This window comes from Apteryx mantelli, chromosome 13 (genome assembly GCF_036417845.1).
Source record: "Apteryx mantelli isolate bAptMan1 chromosome 13, bAptMan1.hap1, whole genome shotgun sequence".
Taxonomy (NCBI): Eukaryota; Metazoa; Chordata; class Aves; order Apterygiformes; family Apterygidae; genus Apteryx; species Apteryx mantelli.
Genome location: NC_089990.1, coordinates 12,389,972 through 12,407,311, shown reverse-complemented (window position 1 = coordinate 12,407,311; position 17,340 = coordinate 12,389,972).

Here is a 17,340-nt window from a genome sequence, read left to right as displayed (position 1 = left end):
CCCGGCCGCGGGCAGCCCCGCGCGGCGGCTGGGGCGCGCTGCGCCGAGCGCCCGGACCTGCGGCTCCCGGGGGAGCGGGGCAGCAGTGCAGAGGCGCCGGGGCAGGGCGGCGATTAGTACCTGCGAGGGAGCCGCGCCTAGGGCGGGACGCACCTTCGAGTGGCAGAGCCCCGCGGCCGCCTCCCCCTCTCCGGCAGGGGGCCAGCGGGAAGCAGGGCCGAGGAGCCCTGCCGGCGCGCCGCTGCCAGGCGGCCGGGCCGCGAGCGGGGCCGCCCGGGGCCGCCGGCCGCGCTTCCCGCCCGCTCGTGGGGGCGCAACATGGCGGCCCAACGGCAGCGGCCCCGCGGGACGCTGGTCTACGCCACGTTTTCGGCAGAGGGAGGCGAGGGACTCTCCCAGGCGGGGAAGCAACCCCCTTCTCCCCGCACAGCGAGCCCTCTGCCTCGAGCAGCAGGTGTCCGGAAAAGCCCTGTGTCTTTCCTAAATGCCGCGTTCCTAAATTTGCTTCAAAGAGAAGGGGCACATACTGATATCTATAGCTGGACTTTAACTCAGTCACTTAGGTATAAAGAACTAAGTTACTTATCCAAAATCTCACTCTGTAGAGAACATGGACTCCAGTATTTCCCAAGCCGGCATAGGTTGCTTTGGATTCCTCTGTCGCATTTCACAACATCACCCAAGCCCTGAGTGAGGATATAGCTTTTCTTCTAAAAGTTAATGTAGGAATAGCATAATTATAAAATCTTGTATAGTAAATATTATCCTTATGTTTTTGATTTTTTCCCCTACTACTTCCCCTTACTAATTGTTTTCAGGTCACACAGTATGACTTAGAAAATGATACAAATTAACATTAAACATTAGTTTGTAACATCTACTTAGAAGGGAGACTGATGATTTTGCAGCTAAGTTATTTGATATTTGCATTCTTTACACTATGAAATCCAACTATAAAAGCATTTGATCCATACTGGAATTTTTTTAAACACTGTTTACAACCACTAGTAGAAAGCAAAAGTTAAAAAAAAAAAAAGGAAGGCCTCTCTAGCTTGGGAAAATAATCATGCTCCCAAGATGACACCAGAACAAAAAACAGTTCCTATAGTACCATGTTATGACAAGAGATCTTGGACATAATAGAACAACAGTGGCTATTTTGGTTATTCTACATGACATTCCACTGGCCATTCACTGAAAGCCTTGTCTCAGAAATTAAGAAGTTCTCACATAAAATTTGCTCTGTGGGTATCAGCAAGGGGTTGGGAAAGTAAGAATTTTAGCATAAGGTCCTACTGCAGTTCAGTATTGAAGTTACCGTGACATCTGGGGACATAATCATCAAACACACAAGCTTCACTTTTCATTTATGCGTTAAACCCACACGGACACGCATAATTACATAAAAAGCATCTGGAGTAAGTTCTCTCTCACTGGCTTCAATGGAGCTACACGCATAGGAAAATGGTGTTCATGCACATAAAGGGAAATACACCTATCTTCTCTTGAAAGCTCATTCTTGTTTCAGAAGCTTTGAAAAGCTAATCGATTTCTTCATACAAAACAATTCCAAAAAAAACACTTCTTGAGAGGCAACAAAATATGGTTGCAACAACCCAATCTATTTTACGCAAACCATAAACAAATATTTTATGCTTCACTAGGAAACCTCAGAAACTACAGTAATACTTCCCAGGGAAAAAAAAATGCTGTAGTGTAAAACATACAAAACATTATTAGGTGTTAGCTAACTCAAGGACTCTTACTAGAGTGCAATATACTGCCCTGCTTAATAAAGAATGCTTTGAAAATTTCTTATATGGGTCAGCAGAAGGAAAGCCCTAAGTCATCCTATTGTAATTGAAATATGAAATAACTTCCAGGAAGCTTTGTAGATGTGGCAAGGATTGTTGGAGTCATAAATAATAACAGTAAGTAATATATGCATAGTGATCTGTACCAGCTAATGAAAATAATCTCAAACAAAGCATTTGAATTTTAACATGACCAAAGTTTTCTGTACATCTAAACTGCCAAATAATACACCATTCTGTAACTTGTCACCTGTTAAATATGAGTTTGTGCTGTGATACTGTGGTTAGGAGAAGTAAAACTATTGATATAAGAGAGAAAAATACTTGCTTGGACAAACTACTACAGAAATACATGTAATGTTCTGGCATCTACATTTAAATTGTTGAAATTAATTGGTATGTGTGGGAAAAGCTACCCAAACATAATATGGATTTGGAAAACTGTCTAAAAAGAATGAGGAAGAAAAGCCTGCAAACTGGCTGGGAGCTGCACAGCTATAATCCATAAGTAACTGGATGATGCAGAGAAAAAAATCTGCATTCAGACATAAGGAAGGCTTTAGAGATTGAAGGAGAAGTTAGAACTAGCTGGTCAGTAGAGGCTTTGGTTTTCTGATCCTCCCTTTGAAGAAAGAGCACCTGAGGTTTGGTGGAAGGTGCCTCTCTGCAGAGACTGATCCAGGTAGCCCAGTGCAGCCACTTTGTTCCTATTAACCTCTTCATTAACCTGGGCTGCCTGGATCTGACTGTAGCTGGCAGAGAAGCTGAGTGAGATGCCGCCTCTCTCTCTCCTCATTCTAAATGGTTTTGACAAACTGGCTACAGAGCTCTCTTCCAGTTTAACCAACAAAACCTTAACACGGTTAATTGGCTATGACGTGAAGCAAGGTATTTTCAGACAAGAAAGCAACTACAACATCCCAACAACTTACCAGTGACACGATGAACTTGCTGTTTAAGTCAAATCAATGCCTTTTAAAAAGACCAGCTCTATTGAATCAGAAATTGTGGGTTTGTGCCAAAATTACTTGAAGTTTATGGCCTACTTTATGGAGGTCAGGTTTCATGATCTTGTCTTCTAAGAAACTGCTTGTATGCGCAGACTTTTTGATTTGTGTCTTTTAATTTTTTTTTCCAAAGCTTCTGCTCAACTGCCTTTTGCCATTAATTCTGTACAAATATGTATGTAATGTCTGTCATCAGGCAGATTACAGAGTAATACTTTCCTGGAGGTACAGAAGCAGAATCAGCTGGACACAAGAAGGGATCAGACTTTTGCTTGTAATGTGAATACATGTGGATTGAGAAATGGCTGGGCTGAGGGGAGAAGGAAGAATTTAGATGCTTCTAAACATGAGTGAAGTTACATCTACTTTTTTGCAAGCATGGGTGGCAGCCTGACATCCTGGAAAACAGAAATTTCAATCTTTGACCACAAACCTGGTACACTGTGTAATAAAATGGCACTTACCTGATTTAGAATATCTTTTGTCCTCTAATTCTTCTTTCTTTCATTGAACAACTACAGATGCTCAGCATACAAAAACCTCCAGAACATCAGGATCTCAAATCTCCAGCCTGAAGTTCCTGGGGATAAACATGTATATTTATTTATTATACATCATATATATACACACACACACACACATATATATATCATCACAAACACACACGGAGGGGTCGGATTATATTGCTAGGAACTACTAGGAGTTGAGTGGAGAATGGGAAATCTCAGTCAGGTCTGACTGAAAAGGTAGCTGGTGTAGAGGGAGGATAAGGCTGTCACGTGCCATAGAACCAATTTGCCACATTTCCACAGCATTTTCAGGACAGATTATACTGACAGAAAGGATGATATGTTGTTCCCTGTACTGCCTGGTCCTTCACACTACTGGTTCATGCCTCTGCACTCACTCCTTCTGTTTACTTCTTCCCCCAGGAAAAAAAGAAGAAAAAAAAACCACCACACACTCCTCTTAGGACAGCACTAGTTATTTATATTTTAACTAAAAATATAAGAACAACCAGAACAACCATACCAGTTCAGACCAAGAGTCCATCTAGACCAGTATCCCACCTTGAACAGTAGCAGATGCAGATGCCAAAGAATAAGTAGATTCCAAAAAAGGGTCTGAACAGGACAAGCAAGTGTGACACTTTCCTCTTAATACTCTCTCAGCCTCTAGTTATTTTCAACTTAGGGTATTTCCTAAGCACAGTATGTTTTTTCTTGTTAGTAACATCCAATCTCTCTTATATGTCCTTGTCCAGTACCCCCTTGAATTCATGTGAACCTCTTATATCCACAATGTCCTTTGGAAAAAAAGGGTTCAGCAGATCTGCTACTGTTGCTTAAAAAACTTCCTTTTGAATCTGACTCCTCATTCAACAGTCCTACTTCTTGTGTACACCTTTATCCTCTCCTCCTTAGGTCTTCTCTTTCCCAGGCTGAAAACTCCAGTCCTACTCTGTCTTCCTTGTATAGATGTTATTCTGTATCTTTAGTCATTCTTGTACTTTTCATGACCCTTTCCCAGTTCTAATATATCATTATATAGTATTCAAGAAGTGGAAAAATCACAGATTTATACAATGGTGCAATGGTGATGATGTTTTGTGTTTTGTTCTCTATTACTTTCCTAAGAATTTCTAATGTTTGATTTGCTTTTTTTTGACTGCCACTGAGCTGATGTTTTCTTGGAGTTCTCTGACACAATCCCAGAGTCTTGCACTAGAGTGGTAATAGGCCAGTTCAGACCCATCATTTTGTATGTGAAGAAAAGATTATTCTTCTGCAGATTCATTACTGTACATTCATCTACAATGACTTTTCATCTGCTGTATTGTTTGATTTAGAAGTATTTTATTTTAACAAGGTATCTTGCAATACATAGCTAGCAAGATTGGATCTAAAATGCTTCTTACATGATTTGAGAATTTTGCTTCTCCTTATATGTTATAGTGTTCTGGAGGCAAGAAAGTTGAGCAAGCAGAAAGGCTTAAACTGAGTTTAGGGTATGAGAAACAGTATAAGGGAATCACTTATTGTGCTGGCATTAAATGATCAGACCATAACTTGACTGTTACCAGTCTTGTTGGAAGTTTGGGGGGAAAACTCTCTCATTCCTCTTGCCCTATGTTCCTTGTAATAAAATATGTGATATCAATTGTAGTTTGAAGTTTATGCACTACAAATACAAATTGAAATCCTTGGAATATGCAAAAAATCCTAACTTAAGTCATCCTAGCTATTAATTCAATTTTTATACTCTAAAATGACCATGCAAATATATGCCTTTTACTTGTACCAGCAAGCAAGAAAAACAATCTTTGCATCACAGTATAACAACAGCACACAGAATGAAAAAAATATTTTGTTTTAAAAGGACACTTTTTATAATGGCTCTCAACATATTCAACAACTAAAAAAACCCAACTATTCAATTTCATTCTGTGAGGTGAAATAATGCAGTACTGTACTCACCCTTTACCCGAAGTTACTCTCTTGTTCTATTTTCCTATTTAAATTATTACGTTTATTTAACAGTCAATCTACTTTTTTCAGATAATACTATGCATGAGTTTCATGATCAAGCCAAAAACATGTTGAACAAGTTCTATCAGTTGAAGACCTTATTCAACTTGCCAAAGAGTGAATGCCTCTTTTTAACGAAATACTATCAGTCATCATTTACTGAATGTGACTGCGATAATAACTTAGGAATGCAACACTGTGTGCTACATACAGAATTTTATCATTCAGGTTTAGTGTAAAATAATGAGAAGATGATGCTAAACTTTCCTCTCCTTAGGAAATTGCAAAAGTTATCTGAACACCATCACTGGTGTTCAGATACCATGCTACCAGTTTTAATTTATAGTTCAGAGATGCTCTAAGAAAGCTGATAATGAAAAAGGGCCTGCAGTCATGTGGAACGTAATATGGTAAAAGCTGATCTGTAGAGCTGGTTACTTTTAAGAGGTGTTTTATGCCAAGGAAAGATACTACATTCATTATGACCAAAGAGTAGGAAATGAGTTCAATTCCAAAACAATAATTTGCATTTCCTGCTCCGGGACAGACTGCCTAAAGAACAAGCCGCATTGTTATAGGAGATAAGGGAGGTGGAATTGTCATGTATTTCAAAATAAATGTGGTTATCTTGGATTTTAGGAAGTGCAAGATAAGGATTTGGGGGTTTATTTGCCTTTGTTTTTATTCCTACATGACTTAAAAAAATGCATGTCATAGAAACAGCTTTAAAAAAAAACTGAAATCATTAAGCAAATAAAGATCACAGAAAAATGTTTAGAATTATCCTAAACATTTAAAACCTGTATAAAACTATGAAGCAAGGCAATCAGTTCTTAATATCTGTTGTGTTTTTAAATGAATGATTTTTCCCCCCAACAACTTATCAAGAGGAAAGAATGGTTTAAGGTATACTTATTTCAGATGCATTATTTCCTCCACATTATTCCACTACTACAAAATTACTATGGCTAAATCTGAAGGATTATAGGAACAAGTATGATTAATAGACAGTTCTTTGGTCAATGCATGTCATAGCTATAGATCAGAACATAACATCTAAATAGCTCAGGCAATCTGGTCACAGAAACTGGAAGAGGGGCAGTTTAACCTGCTTCATGCTACTGTGGCCATGCTGTTCCAGTATCCAAACAAGCTAATTGAAATAAGTGTGGTGTGTTTCCATTATATGACCTATAAATTACCTCTTTTAAACTATATTTTTGGCTAAATATATTTCCCAGTTATGAGTTATAAATTATGGGTTATAAGCATACATCCTGTCATGAATTTTTTTTTATTAGTTCCTCTCCCTTGGAATGATCTAGATTTTGCTATATTTGTATAGTTTCTACCTGAAATTTCAACTGCTTCCGTGAGTACAAAGTTTATGCTGTTCTGTCTGCAAATAACATGGATTTTTTAAAGTAAAATAGAAATTCTGCAAAATATCATTGAACAAAATTAATTCATTTCAGTTTGATTGACTTTGCTGTAAAATCTAGTAACTCCTCTTCCACAGACAAAGCAAAGGAAGCTTAAATTTCTAATGTGTGCCTTATTGGTTAGGTAAAAGCAAGAAACAAACTCAATAGTGTATTTTTCCTTCCAAAGATCTGTAGTTTCTTCTCTCTGATTTCAGAAACAACAGAGCTCGTGATAATCCTCCCACATTCTGTTTCATCAGCTGATTAAAATGTAGATGTCCTACAAGGTAACACATCTTTGGACTATGGGTGTTACTCTAACCAACTCCTTATTAACAGAACTACTTTATGCAAGATCAGCAACTTGGCAGCATAAACAACATGAAACAGTTCTTTTAAATATGACTTGATATTTTGTTTATGAGAATTTTCATTTGATAGAAGGCTTAATGACTTTTACTACCTATTTAAGCATATCAGTTTTCATGTCTTTTAAAACCTTTTTGCAGTAAAGAGTACATTTATCTGGCAAAATAAATAATTCAGAAAGGATAGAGTCTTACATGAGTGATGAATATTATTTTATTTTCTGATTGTGTTGTATGATTTGTGGTGCGTATTGTGCAGTGAAGAGCCCCATTTCTTTCTTTCTTTCTTTTTTTTTTTTTTAAGCCCAGAAGACACCTGCAGAGTTTTAACTTATCCTCATTCTTCAGAAAGTGAGATTCTATTGCTGACAGGGACTGGGAATGCTGTTACACTTAGTTTTACAGCTACTTGCTATTTACATTTAAAATTGGAAAAAAAAGTCAAAATCAAAACATTTCAATCAAATATATTTGATATTTAATTTCATGATTAGAAAGGCTGCATTACAAAATCAAAGCTGCTTTTTTTATTATTATTATTAAAGGAAGGCATTTTTATTTCAAACCAATTTCACTAACTTTCTGTTCTTAAACTTGCTTTATTTCTACCAGCTGGAAATGCAGCAGCTGGCCAATCTGTTTTGCCTGTCGACACAATCTAGAATACAAGAACTAATTGTGTCAAGATATTGCTAACCTTATGTCATGCTTCTTGTAAAACCAGTCACTGCCCTTAGCCAGTATTCTTTACCACTGTTAGAAATGAACTTTAGGAAGCACAAAAATTTTTCTTGCAACTTTTTTTACCTCAGTATCTCACCCTCCTAATATGCAGTATGAGTCTGTGAAAATGAAAGTTGAAAGAGGAATGATTAATGACTGGTTCATTACACATGTGCATCAGACAAGTGAACAGAGTATTCCTGACAGAAAAGCAGGGGGTCTGTCATACTGTGATATCAGCTAGCAGACTTGTTTTCATTTTTTCTCTCTTAGATGAGATTTAGCTTCAGAATTTGACACATCACACTGAACAGTCAAAGTTCTTTGGCTTTAACAACATTTCAGGAATCATGTAGGTATACAACAGGTTAACATATGACTTACCATTTTGATATTCCAACTCTGACCCAGAAAGCATTTCTGAGCATTCACAATGCGATTAATCTTTCCTCAACTTCTGTAAATTTCCTTCTGGGTTAGAGATTTTAAAATGACATACAAAATAACCAATAATTTGTTTAATTCCATATGTGCAACCTCCCCCACATACGTTCTCCTAAACACCTACATTCAATCTGGTTGTAAATGATGTTCTAAAACAACCTATCAACATATAAAGGATTACTTCTTTATTATGAATACTGTTATACTTTGCTCCTTCCTCCAAAGAGCTTCCTTGTACACATGTATTCCATATTTGGCTGCAGAGTATGAACTCATAGAGCAGTGAGAGATTAAATGGTCTTGACTTTCACTAACTGCACTTCTGTTTCACCATTTAAGGAAGCTTAACAAATTAGTAGTTTCCTATCATCTCTGGAAATTAGTTATTTCATGCAAGTAACAGTCTAAGGAGGTTCCCTGTTATGGGAGTGCTGGTGGTTTACATAGGTATATGAGTTTACAATATGTCCAATACCAAAAATTCATGCTGTTACTTAAATATATGTTGCATTTAAATATTAACTGATTCTGTGTTCTGCATTAATCTAATAGGTAATATTTCAGCTTTCCTACTCTACTTTCTGCTTTCTGGTCCACACATAATTGTTCTTTTACAACTATTTTTATTTATGCATTACTATAGATACCAAGAAAAATCTTCACTTGCATAGCTGTTCATTGGAATACACATGCTAAAAAAGCAAGCACACACATATATGTAATACATTAAGCAAGTCCATACATGATATGTAATATTGCGGCATTAGTTAAGTTCTAAAGAATCTGCTTTAACACCCAGTTTCTTTTGCCCTGTAATAATGGTATCAAACAAAGCCTTCATACAAATTTCTCAAAAATTAACAGCTTTTGAAATGTGTTGTGTGAAACAGTGGTTCTTTTCTGCCTGAAATGTGTTTTCAGTATTCAGAATGATAAAACTCTCTGTTACATAGGCAACTTATTAACCAAGTGTTAAATTACTTCTGTTATATAAAGAGCCAAGACATACCCCTGTTCTTTTAATACCAGCCTTCTGAATAGTGCCTAAAGTAGTAAGTGAGTAATTATCCAAAGGTGTGTGCATGGCCCTAACTCTAAGGCAACTGCAACATTTTTACTCATATTTGGTCACTTTTAGTCAGTGACCTACATGAATTGATAAAAAGTATCTTGGAATATTTGTCAAGTGATTTGATGATCACTTCCATGCTTCCTATTGCTGTTAGACCAGTGAACAAGACAGGTAGAGCTGTCAGATTTAAACAGGTACAGGCTTTAAACCAGATTAAAAGAGGATTAAAAACAAAGGTGTTTTAGATTACCCTGTTTTTATAAGATGTTAAAGGCAACATGAGATATTTTGTATTATCAGCAATGAGAGCTCTCTTTACTTGATAGGCTATTGAAGACTATCAACTTGAAAAGTTTTGATTTCCTTTGCAAGGGTGATACTGGTCTTCCAGGCTGATTTTTACCAGCTGAAAAACAAGATTTATTATTAAGATAAGAATATTGTAAAAGTTTTCTAAACTAAAAATAGAAGAATAACTTAATAAGGGGTGGCATGTTTCAGAAACAAGTTCTTTGTCTGTGTGTATGGTCCATGCTATTCCTGGCTCCATTCACTTATACCTTCCTATTTTTATCCTCCATTGAAGCTACAGTTACAATTCTGACCTCAGTGAATCATAACTGTCTTAACTGTATCAGAAAAGATGCCCCCCATGATTCCTAGCAGACCAATCACTCTATCTCTAAGGAAGATTATCCACAAATAAGCATTTCACAGCAAAGAGCCCGTGGCTAACAAACTCAGTGCAGGAGAAAGTGATTTGCAGAAAGCAATAGTGAAGAGAAAGAACAACTGTGCTCTCCCTCAAATGATTCACAAACTACTAATTCTGTGGTCAGTGCAATTTAGACTATCACTTCCAGAACTCTTCACTTAATAATTGCCTTACAATTTTAATTGCAAGTCATCTGATAACCCGACTGATCTGTCAGAAGGACACAGAAGAACCTTCTTCTACCTGTAGTCAAATGTACAAGATAATCATCAAGATCCTTTCATATACGATCTATCAGTTATCATGCTTTTTCAGAGACATGGCTGGTCTGTGAGCATCCAGTTTGCAGTTTTATGAATTGGGAAGAGTCCTAGAAAATCATCAACTATTAATAAGTTTTTCTAACTACAGGAACAGAAGAAATGGAATATTCTTTAAGCAGGAATGACTAGTTAAAACCAGTTTTGCAGGAAGCTTCATGCACCAAAGATCAGGAAAAAATGTTAATGTGCAATCATTGAACAGAATAAGAGCCACAACTTGGTATAAGGCACGTAATGAATAATGCTATAAAATCATCTTCTATACACCCACAATGTATCTAAATTTATAAAACACACACAACACTGGATAAAATCTAAATGCAATTCCCATCATTGCAGTATACTATACAATCTGCTATAACACAGGACCATATTGGGATTGAGTAGACCATTCTGTTTGTTAGAAACTTAGCAGAATGTGCTGGTATTTATATCTCATAAAAGCTGTTCAGTAAACACAGCACAAAGACCTCTGATTTCACCGAATGCATAAACACGTGCAAAGAATTTAATTCTAGGGATTTCGGACATGAGAGTGCTGTCTCTACCAAATGGACTTAACTACCATTCCCCCATCCCAGTGAACTAAAACATCTTTTCACCTGGAAAAAGTGTCCTGGCTTCACAGATAAGAATTCCAGAGTTCTAAGCCACAAAGTCGAAATTTACTATGGCATACTTAAAAGGAAAATATAGTATAGCTTCCTAGAATCAACAGTTTTAATTTTTTTCCAACTAATTAAATAGAGATTTAAGGGACAGGATTTTGAGAAGGCAAAACTGATCTCTGTTCCTGTTACATTTCTATGTGAACTTACACATGTTGGTATATTTTATATGCTTGAATTGTCACTTCCATAAAAAAATGACATTTAGTTACAATTCCATTCATATTTTAGAGATCCTTTGTCATTCTTTGAAGAAAAATGAAAGAGAAATACAAAGTACTGTGATCTTTGTTCTACACAATTGCAACACCTGCTACTACAAGCCACACAAACTGAATAGGTGACAACCAATAAACCAACAGAATAAAAGCATATCGGGGTCATAACTTCTGCCTTGACGGAGAAAGGAAAGAAATCTAAGTCAGCCTCCCCTAAGGCTAAAAAGGACTCTTGAGGGACCTAACTTTCTTTTGTTCTAGATGCATAAAAAATAGGGGTGGAAGGTACTTTGACAGCTCATTTCATACATCTCTTGTGCCAATGCAGGATCAGCTATACCTAAATGCTTCTTAAAATTTGTTGATCTCTTTCTAGCAACAGCATAACCTCTGCAGACAATCTATTCCAATGGTTAACTGCCCTCATCATCGAGCTCTTTTCCTCAAGTTTAATTTAAATGTACCTTGCTGCCACTTAAGACCATCATTTCTACAGCTTTCTGTGGCAGACATGGAAAAAAATGCATATACCTTTCCCTTTTACAGCTTAATCACGTAAAACAAAGCCAATCCTCTCAAAGAAGTATCTGCTTCAAAAAACAAAGACTCTCTAGAAATACCCGAAAGAGTACCAAAAGAAGAAATCAACTGTCTTGGCAGACTATCCCTCTCATTTTGTGCGAACCAGACACACTCATTTAGGATTAGTCAAGGGTTGCAAAACCACTTAAAAGAATCAAGAACTCACTACGCTTCACCTGGAAGCTGTCTGGGTTTGTTCAAGAGAGTATGAACAGCACTTGCGTTAGACAGTGTTCTAGAGTTAACTGCGCTGGGGTATTTTATGTGGTCACAGACGATGTTACCTTCTTCTGGCAGTGACCCTTCCCTTCCCTGGAGGGACCTACAAAGGACTGCCAAACCAGGAAATCTAATCTTCTGGAGTAAACAGTAGAAAGAGCCCCATCTCACTGTTAAAGCAGAGTGCTTTATTCCAACTTACTGTCTTCAAAATGGAAAAGAGGGGGATATTTCATTTCAGATTTAAGATTCAAAACCTTTATATTCAAAATAAATGTCAGCATGGTCCTACAGTGCCATAATTCCTCTTCTAAATTCTTCTATAAGACCTTTGCAGAATACTGGATGCATTACCTTCAAAAGTTGTGTGAGCTAATAAAATCTTAGACGGTAATTCAAACTGACATCACCATTATAATTATTACTCTGTTTGTGCCATTAGTATCTGGAGACAAACAATAAAAGTTTCATGTCTCCAAATTTTTCTTAACCTTTACAAATTAGGGATTATGTTTTATGTTCTGTACCTTATTTCTCTCACTGAGATCAATTTTCTATTACAGTCTATAGAAATTACCTGGTTGTGGGATACTTTAAAATTTGAACAAAGTTTGAAAACAAATCTTGAATCTGAAGCGGCTTTGTCACTACTGATTTTTTTTACTGCTAATGACTGAGCAAAATACAGCTCAAAGGGAAAGTCACTGAGCTGAAAGAAAATCTTAACAAAGTATTTATATAGAAAATAGAATAATATAAAATTTACAAAATAAGGTAATTCAGCACATAACTGAACTGGCTAATTTTAGTAAGATATTGGAATTCATAATTCAAATGTTCATAACCTGCTAATACTAGAAGAATAGAACATACTTTGCTGTCTATCTTACATTGCAGATTAGAGAAGAAATGTAAGTATTTTCAGAATCATCTTAGCACAATGCATTGGGAAAGATAAGTGACTAGACAGTTTTACTGTGACTCAGATTCAAACAGTTTTGATCTCTAATCTCGTTGTTGTTTTTGAATGGATGGCAATACACACAAATCTTTTGCAAGCATTTAACAGGGAAAATTATGGATATAAATCAGGAAGAAGGTACTTTGTAGGGTGGAGTTAAACTTCAAAGACAGTGGAATAAAGAACAGTCATTATTATATCTAGCAGCTGTCCTTCTATTGTAATTAAACAGAACATTTATTCCCAAGTGTTATGACATTTTATCAGCTATACAAAAATAATAATAGTAATAAGAAGAGTGATAAGGATCATCATCAAGGTTATTATGGGAGCAAGCCAAGATCACATGCCCTCTGTTTCTAAAAGCTGTTATAAGGAAGGTGTTCTAGACAGTAAGTACTGTTCAAACTATTTTATGGAAACATACACAGGTAGGTTCCTGTCTTTAAAGGAAAACTTTGCAAATAAGTGAGCAGTTCCTACTTGCTAAATGAAATAACAACAATACTCCACCAATAGATTGTATCTAGGTATTCATACAAAGGTGTGAAATAGTTTTTTTTTTTCTTTTTAGTCAGTACACTTCCATGAAAACTTGCCACTTAGCGCCATATAACAGAAGACAGACTAAAGTAAAGGGATGTTAAATGAGTCTTCACAAAGCACAGTATTGTAGGTGCAGCTCCAGAATGAGAATCAGAACTCATGATTCTGTGTTCTTGGACCTTATTCTCTGATTTTACACCATTTTCCTTTCCTGCATAAGAAATTGGATTAGGTTCACACATTCCTTTCTCCTGTAGTACAGTAATAATAAACTCTTAATAAATGGGTGTTTTAAACCCTATCCCCCCAGATCTTTTGATTAAAACACTAAGACAAAAAAAAGATGACAGGAATGTAATTCAATTAACATATTTGCTCAGTTTTGCTATAATTCATGTTTCAGGAAACAAAAACAAAGTGCAAGTTTTGAAATAATTTTCCGGACTGGGAAAGAAGGGATGAGCCCATGGATCTCAGCAGTTCCTACTGCAGGTTTTGCATCTGCTCTTAAGCGGCCTTATTGGCAATCAAGCACTGACATTACGTTGGAACCTTTCAAGTTCATCTGGGCCTATATGGTTCATAGTCAACTGTCCGCTAGAGCGGCACTAAAACTATGTCCCTGAGTGACAAACACTATTCCTGCTACGACCAAGCTGACCAGATGATACACTTTTTCTCTTGTTCACTTTCTGATTCCCTACAGCATATGTTAAAGCTAGTTAATTGAAATGGTTTTCTTTTGTTGTGAGGTTTTGTATATTTTTTTTTCAGTGAGCCACTTTCAACAAGCTCTAAACCACTAGCGATATCCTTATTACTGGTTAGGAAATCCTCTTTAGGATATTAAGGTGACTTCTTTTCTTTGGAAAGAAAGGTATTCGTTATGCTCTAACTGGATTTCCTAACTGGATAAAAACAATAAACTGAGGGGAATCATTAGAAGAACTCATATCTTTTGTTCTTAAATGTGAAGATATAACATAAGTTAATATCTGAGTGCCAAGAGCCATCTTGCAATAAAGAAAATTAATTCTTAGCATAAAAACCTAAATGTAGTTACAAACAGCTGCACATACCTCTGAGCTTGGTCCATGTAACACACCAAAAATACTTCTACATATTTTACATATATAGCCATCACTCTTTGATATACTTGAAATGCCAACTGGTTCGCCAACTCCTTCCTAACAGTCTCTATCCTTTGCTTTTCTCAAAAACGCTTTATTCAATAATTTTAAAGAACAGCTGATTAACCTACCTCTTTTCTATTCCTGCCAAGTAGTGACAGTAAGGAATTTTCTAGCGAAGTTAGCCTTATCTTCCAACTACAAATTTGGCAAAGCAGTTATCTCCAACCCCTTCCTAACAGTCTAATTAATTTTTTTCTTGTATTATTATGTGCATAACAACCAATGATACTGCTACCAGCGTAAGTGTTTTTACTGAATGTTACACACTGTTTCCCACACTTTGCAGTGGTGTTGTATTTGTTATTTAGAACAAACCCAGATTGTTCCTGGAACCTTGCCTATAGAAACTACTGCTGTAAGGTGTTTATATGATATATAATTATAGACATGCTGTAACCTGTCCATAGCCACTGCAGAACAAGTTGCATTATCAAAAACATAAACCAGTCCCTAAATTAACTATTCAATCTGATATGTTCCCTTTCTTCAGCAGCTAATGTCAAAGACAAATTAAATGAACACAAGTTATATTTCTGAGCTTCAGTATAAAAGATGGTAACTATATAATATTCCGAGCAAGCAATATGATATTCAGAACTACTGAACAGTCCCTAATGCAATACTGATTTCAAGCCAGTACCTCTGAAGATTAGGCCACTTGGTCAGACATTCACATTTGAAAATACTAGCAGAAAAGCACAAGCGAAATGTAGGAAGAAAGACCGTACTCAACTACCAATGGAGTGAGTCACAGTATTCAAGCAGCTGAGCCTACATACATAAATTCAATAGGAACATTTGGTTACAATCCTAGCAAACAACTGTTTGTTAAAAGTTTTAACCTAAGTATTGTGTCAAGATAAATAATTAGGACCGTCTGTAGTGCAAATTACCTGTAGGGTGGGTAAAGCTTTATAGAAATAATATCTAGTTAAACAGAATAGTGGATTATGCAAAAGTTTGAATTATTAGAGGATTACTTTGTCACACTTCACATACAGACTTTAACACCACTTCATACCTAGCTTATGTGTTTCTTGCGAACATCTAAACAACTATTTGCTTGATAAAAATGGTAATTACATGCACTATAACTTTTTGTTTATACATCCTTTTTTCTGATGCTTTTCTTCAAACCAACAATTTATCAAGAAGAATTTTTAAATCTTGGTAATATTTACAAATACTTTTTACTCCTATGTTAAATATATCTTGCTTAAGTGATATCTAAGACAAATTAATAAAACCTTCCCGCATTAATATCTAGTGAACATTTTCTTATATTTATATTTTATTGTATAACCTGTTGCTATATATACACACCATAAAAACACAGTTAAAAGTGGTTCTGATCATATTTTTGTATAAGGCATTCACGTTTACAGATAAGCCAAACCAGAAAACAAAAATGCAAGTGCCACTGAATTCAGAGGGAGAGGGATGAGTAGAGAGGAACAAACAGGGTAGGATCTGGTGTCTCAGTTTGTCATTTTAATTTTGGTTTACAAATTTTATTTTGGACCAGATCCAAACCTAGAAGAAATGTATTTTGCAATTATGAAATGGATGAGGCTAAAATAACAGAAGAACAGCTGGCCTTATTAAAATGGGTTACAGATGGCAGAAATCTTGCAATAGCAATCTTAAAAAATTTTGTAGAAAAAACTTGTATGATCTGCCTTATCCATTCACTGCGAATGCATTCTTGCAGATGTGGGGAATACAACTACTCTCACATCTGCCAAGTTCTAATCTGTTACTCCAGTAAATTTTTTTGTGTGTGAAATAAATATGATTTTTCTGATTTAGACTTGCTCCACACTTATAATCAAGTGCAAGAAATAATTATACAGTATTTTCATATGAGCTCCCATAGTGTTTCCTGGTACATATATTTTTACATCAGAATATTATTACAGGTTATACAATAAGTTATTGCAAACTTGTGCTGACTCTGATGAGGAATATGAGGAAAATAAAGAAATACATTGAAGAACCTTACTGAGGTAGGCACCATTACAGAGGCATTAAAAGACACGGTTGAAATTTATTCATCCATGGAGAAATTCCAAAAGAATTGCACAGTAGTATCTCAAATTCTATGCTCTTACAGCTCCAACTCTTCCTTCCAAATTCTATGGAAGTTGCTGTAATACTTGGATATACATTTTAATTCAGTCAGGAAAATAACTCCATCTTATAAATCATTTATAAAATTTAAAACTGCATGGTATTCCCTTGAAGAATGGCTTTCCTGCATTTTAGTATTTATGACATTTAAACTAATACAGGAAGTATAATGCATATACTTTCACTAGAAAAATACATCTTTAATAATCGAAATACAACAATTACATTAATTTCTGCTTATGAACATGGATAATACTGTATACTTAATAAACCTAGATTTATTCTAAACATTAATAACACCTGAAATGTAAAGTATTATGTATGTAAGAAATTATAAGCCACTTCTACCAAAAAAAAAAAATCTATTTGAGTATGCCAGCTGATAATAGATATAACAGAACCATC